This window comes from Podarcis muralis, chromosome 7, assembly GCF_964188315.1.
Source record: "Podarcis muralis chromosome 7, rPodMur119.hap1.1, whole genome shotgun sequence".
NCBI classification, from domain to species: domain Eukaryota; kingdom Metazoa; phylum Chordata; class Lepidosauria; order Squamata; family Lacertidae; genus Podarcis; species Podarcis muralis.
The window spans coordinates 2943645-2948887 of NC_135661.1; the positions used below are offsets into that span (position 1 = coordinate 2943645).

The 5243-nt window shown below is 51.9% G+C and overlaps 1 long non-coding RNA gene across 1 annotated transcript; it reads right to left on the reverse strand.

The window, feature by feature from the left end:
- Window positions 1-1222: 1222 nt before the first annotated feature.
- Window positions 1223-3915, reverse strand: LOC144328331 (uncharacterized). Its single transcript, XR_013393508.1, has 4 exons — window positions 3372-3915; window positions 2737-2804; window positions 2422-2590; window positions 1223-1356 (listed from the first exon to the last, which is right to left on the reverse strand). It is a non-coding gene; the product is annotated as an uncharacterized LOC144328331 (long non-coding RNA).
- Between the last annotated feature and the right edge of the window lie 1328 nt (window positions 3916-5243).

The following is a 5243-nucleotide window of genomic DNA, read 5'->3' on the forward strand; positions in this document are numbered from 1 at the left end:
ATGGATCAGCTTTTCTGGATCGGCCGATGGTAAAACCTCCTTCCACACTCTCTCGCAGTCTCTGTGAATGCAAAAACAAGAGCAATGGTCAGATTCAAGTCTTCTGCTTGCTGCCATGCTCCAGAGAGAGGAAACGGCAGCAAGGGCTTTCTGAGCAAGCCCTGCAGCTTGCCAACCTCCCCCTTAGCCCAGTAAAACCTGGAGGGCTCCTTACCCGAAGGGAAACTGGAGGAGATATTGCACCACTTGGTCCAGGTGGTGGTGCGCCAAGATGGAGAAAGCGAAGACGGCCATGTTCCTGCCTTGCACTGTCGGCCCCTGGCTGATCCTATAGAAGGCCTCCAGCAGCACCTCCACCTGTCAGAGAAAAGGAGAGGGTTGCTTGGAGAGTACAAGGAAGCGGGGCTGTCTCCATCCCTCATTGAAAGAGGGACCCTTGACCTGTGCCACCACAGCCTCTTCCTTCCAAGGTACCACTCAGGGTCCTGGGGAGTATTGGACCCAGGCAGCTCCAGGGCGCCAGTTCCCCTCTCCATTGTGGGCCAAGAGAAGAAGCTTGGCAGTCTGCTCCCAGAAGGAGGAGGGTTCCCCATCCCTGAACCCATGTTTCTCAGGACCCTTGGCTGAGCTTCTTGTCCTGACGTTGCCAGGCCCCTCTCAACTAACATGTGTCCTGGCCACCCAATGGCATGAGCTTGCCTCCCCTACACCAAAGCGGAGAATCTTCTTCTCTCCTACCTTTCCAGATGCCTTACCTTCACTTTTGTGCCGCCAAACTGCTTGATGAAATTTTGCAGCAGGTGGGAGATGTCCAAGGGGTCGAAGCTGCTCTCAAGAACCAGGTCTCTGGCCAGGAAGCACATGGCCTCCAAGAGCTGCTCCGCAGGGAGAAAGGCGCCAAAGACCTGAAGCGAGAGAGGAAGGTCAGAGATGCCCACAGGGCAGGGCTGGGGAGCAGAAAGCCCAGGTGCTGCCTCTGCAGAACCCAGAACATGTGGCTTGAGAGACAGCGACTTACCGTGGCAAGAGAGTAACAGTTATTCACGAACAGCCCAGGAACCGGTCCTCCGGTGGATTCGAGGACCTCCTCAGCTCCGATGATGAGCATTTGGTTCCTTAACGTTCCTGCCAGTGTCTCTGCAAAGGAAAGCCAAAGCGTTAGTTTGGGTCTTGCTCACCCCACCCCATGCTGGGATGCATTCTTCCAGTCTTACCTTCGTTGCACCGCAGGATGGGCAGAAGATGGCAGAGGGCCTCTGCTGCCCGCTGCCTGCTCTCCGGGTCCGGATCCAATGCACAAAGGCAGGAAATCGCCACCAGTTGGCCATAGGAGCATGCATGAATCACTGCCGATGGCTGAGAAGAAACCCAGAGAAGGGACTGATCACCATTTTTCCTATAACATTTTTATTCCAAACATTCCAAAACATTTAGCATCCTAAACCTAAACCCTCTTTTCCTAATCTTTGCTTTTTTTCTTCTTTTCTCAGCCACTTTACTCACTATGGCCCAGCTCTGTTCTCCAAATTGAGTATGTGCTGGGATGCCTGATCGTCCCTTGGGCACCTTGCAGGGTGGGCCTAGAAGCAGCAGCCTGAAGGCCTTGACAGCCCTGCATGGTTGCAATGCTTCCCTTCAGTAAAGCCACTTCTGAGCTGGAGAGGAGGTGGGGTTGCGGGCTTCATGCCCTCCCCCCACGTACTCGGGGCTGGCTTGCAGCCCCCATGAGAGCAGGGAATCCTCGGGCGCGTCATCTCCCTTGCCAGCCAATCGGCTGGCCCGGGAGGTGTGGCCAGCGCTATTTAGGGCCGGCGCGGCTGAGGATTTCCCTTTTTCTCCCAGTGCCCCAGCTGCTCCGGTTTTCCCACCCTTTAGGTTTGGCTCTTTGACATTGCTATGGACTTCGGTTGGTCGCCGTCAAGGGGCCCGGCAGGAATTTTTTCCACTTGGCAAATTGGCACCGGCCATTTGGCTTTTTGCCTACCTCATAGCAAATTGTCACAACTTCCTCGGCATTGGCAGTGAGGCATTGGTAAGGGTATTGTTATGCAGATGAGTGGGGGGAGGAAGCGCCATCACCTTCCCCCATATCGAAGGGTAGTCCGGTAAAGGATTCCGTGGGGCGTTGCCCTGTCCGAAGCCTATGGAGGTGTGGGCCTAAGGCATGCCCCCGAGCGGTGACCCTGGGGGAGCTCCTAGTTGATGTACATCAGCAGGACTCCCCCTACTGGTGGTTAACCCTTGCCGGTCTTCTAGCAATCAGGCTGAAGCCGGTTAGTCGATAGGACCAATGCCTAAGCCAATACCACTCAATTCCTGTAATCAATAAAGTTGTGGCCTAATTTTGCCCATTAACCTAAAATACTGGTGTCCTGTGTCTTTATTTCCGTGGGGGAGGCGGGAACTCGCCACGCAACTCACATGTTCCTGGATCTTCTGCAGGAAGGCGCAAAGATCTCGGAGCGCCTTCCTTCGGATCATCCCACTCTTTATTCTTGCGACGAAATCCGTAAGTCTGTTGTTCAGCTGGTCCCTGCTGCCGCTTTCAGGAGGAAGATCAGCCGCATCCAGAGAAGCTGTGGTTGGGATGCTGAGGGGAGACAGGAGTAGCACTTTTGTCAAAAGGGTTTATTGCCCCCCATCCTTCAAAGACCCCAAGCACCACCACCATAGAAATGGACCGGGTTTTTTTTTTAAAGCAATTGATTATGGGGGAGGGGATTAGCACAGGATTACCTTGGAGGAAGATCCTCCCCATCTTCCAGGCCGATTTCCGATATTTGATCTTCATCAAAATCAATTCCCTGTGCATGAGAAAAGAGAAAAGAGAAACAGGAACATCAGAATGTGAAGAATGGATCAGACCCATTCATGTTTTTGTGTTCATCAGGAAAGCACAGACGAGGTAGGTTGGGAAACAAACTGAAAATCTCTGGCCTCCATTTCCTTAGAGACCTTATTCATCCTTCTATTCATTTAAGCCTTCGGTTAAGAGTTTGGGTGTAATCCATGACACCTCCCTTTCCATGGAGACGCAGGTTACAATAGCCAAGGTGACATTTTTCCACCTTCGCCTCATCAAGCAGTTGGTCCCTTACCTTTCCCGCCCCAACCTGGCCACAGTGATCCATGCAATGGTCACCTCCAGGCTTGACTACTGTAATTCGCTCTACGTGGGGCTGCCCTTGAATCTGTCCCAGAAACTCCAGCGGGTGCAGAATGCTGCAGCGAGGCTCCTCACAGGGTCTCTGCCATGGGAGCATATTCACCCAGTGCTTTTCCAGCTGCACTGGCTCCCGGTGGAGTACAGGGTCAGATTTAAGGTGCTAATCTTGACCTTTAAAGCCCTTCACAGCCTAGGACCCTCGTACCTATGGGACCGCCTCTCCTGGTATGCCCCACGGAGAGCCTCAAGGTCCATATATAGCAACACCCTAGAGGTCCCGGGCCCTAAGGAAGTTAGATTAGCCTCAACCAGAGCCAGGGCCTTCTCAACACTGGCTCCGGCCTGGTGGAACGCTCTGTCTCATGAGACCAGGGCCCTGCAGGATCTGATTTCTTTCCGCAGGGTCTGTAAGACAGAGTTGTTCCACCTGACCTTTGGCTTAGAATCAGTTTGATTCCCTCCCCCTCTATTTCCTTTTCCCTCCCGTGAAGAGGCTGCATCCTAATGTTTTAATGTTGTATCTTAATCTTTTAAATTGTATTTTAATCAACGTTTTTTTATTATTGGTTGTTAGCCACCCTGAGCCCAGTCTTGGCTGGGGAGGGCGGGGTATAAATAAATTTTATTATTAGTAGTAGTAGTAAAGGAGCCCCTTTACTACATGGTGGCAGCGGTGGGATGGAACTTCCCTGCAGAAAGGCACTTTGATTTTAAATTGGCACGAATCTTTTGTGTACTAAGGCGTTTTATTTTGGGGGGGGATAGAGATAGTAAGGAATTATGGAAGCCGGGGCTCCCCAGGAATACACTTTGCGAACTGTGGACGAATGGGGTCCGGGTGGAGAAGGCAGTTCCCTTCCTTCGGAGACAACCCCCCCCCCCCAACCTCCAAGTCCCAGAGTGGAATCTGCCTCCTGGTTTTCGGGAGATCCCGAGTCGGAGAGAGAGCTGGTGGATGCCAGCGAATTAAGAACTGTTTGGAAGGGTGGGCAAGAGTCCTGCAACTTGGAGAGAGAGAGGGGCGCGCCAGTTAACCACCCCTTGTCACCTTGTGAGGAAGTGGAAGCTGGGATGGCCTCCACACGTCCTAGAGGGAACTATCTTGTTTATGCAGAGCCTAAACTTGAGATGGAGTTTTCAGAGGGCGATGCGGTTGAGTGGGTGCAAAACCATTCTTATGGGGCAGAGAGTCAGCCGGATGGCTTATGAGTATCAAGATCTGCCGCAGCAGCTGCAAGAAGTGTCTGTGGGAGACTACCGTCGAGAGTGTCCATCGTGCGACATTCGCAGAACGGTGAGACGGCGTTCCCCCACCCCAGGACGGGTCTACTCGCCAGTAAGAGCTTGGGAAACTTGTGGAGCAGTGCGATGGTACGCGGCGGAGAAGAAGGAGGAATTTCTCCCTGGACCCTCGCGTGTATACGCAGCGGCGGAACACCTGCGTCCGGAGGGATGAGCGTCTCGACATCCTGTTCCAAGGTATGACTACAATCACGAGGAGCCACCAGGAGAAAATGGCAGACAGTCTCCTCCGGGGCTAACTTTGAGCAACCTTAACTGGGGGGCATTTCCGAAATATCAGCCCCCCACTGATGTTCTGAGTTATCTGACTCTTTTTGAAGTAACCTGCCGAGATATGGGGGTGTCCCTGAAAATGTACATGCCAATTTTGCGCTCCCTAATTTGTGGAGACCTAGCCGAATTGATGGGCCATCTCCCCTCATCCCAAATCCATGACTATGAGCGCTTAAAAAAATTAGTCATGCAAAGGCATGGACTTCATCCTGAGAACTATCGGAGGGCTTTCTGAAAAGGGGATAAGTCTTGTCCCTCAGACAGCATTGCTGTGTATTCTGCGAAAATGGCCCAGAACTTTGAACTTTGGCTTTCAGCCGAAGGTGTGTGTGGCTTTGAAGAACTTAATAATAATAATAATAATAAATTTTTATTTATATCCCGCCCTCTCCAGCCAAAGCTGGGCTCAGGGCGGCTAACAACAAACAGAATAATCCAACATTCTAAAAACATTCATTATAAAATTAATTAAAATCAAATTGATGGCAACCATTAAGCAAAA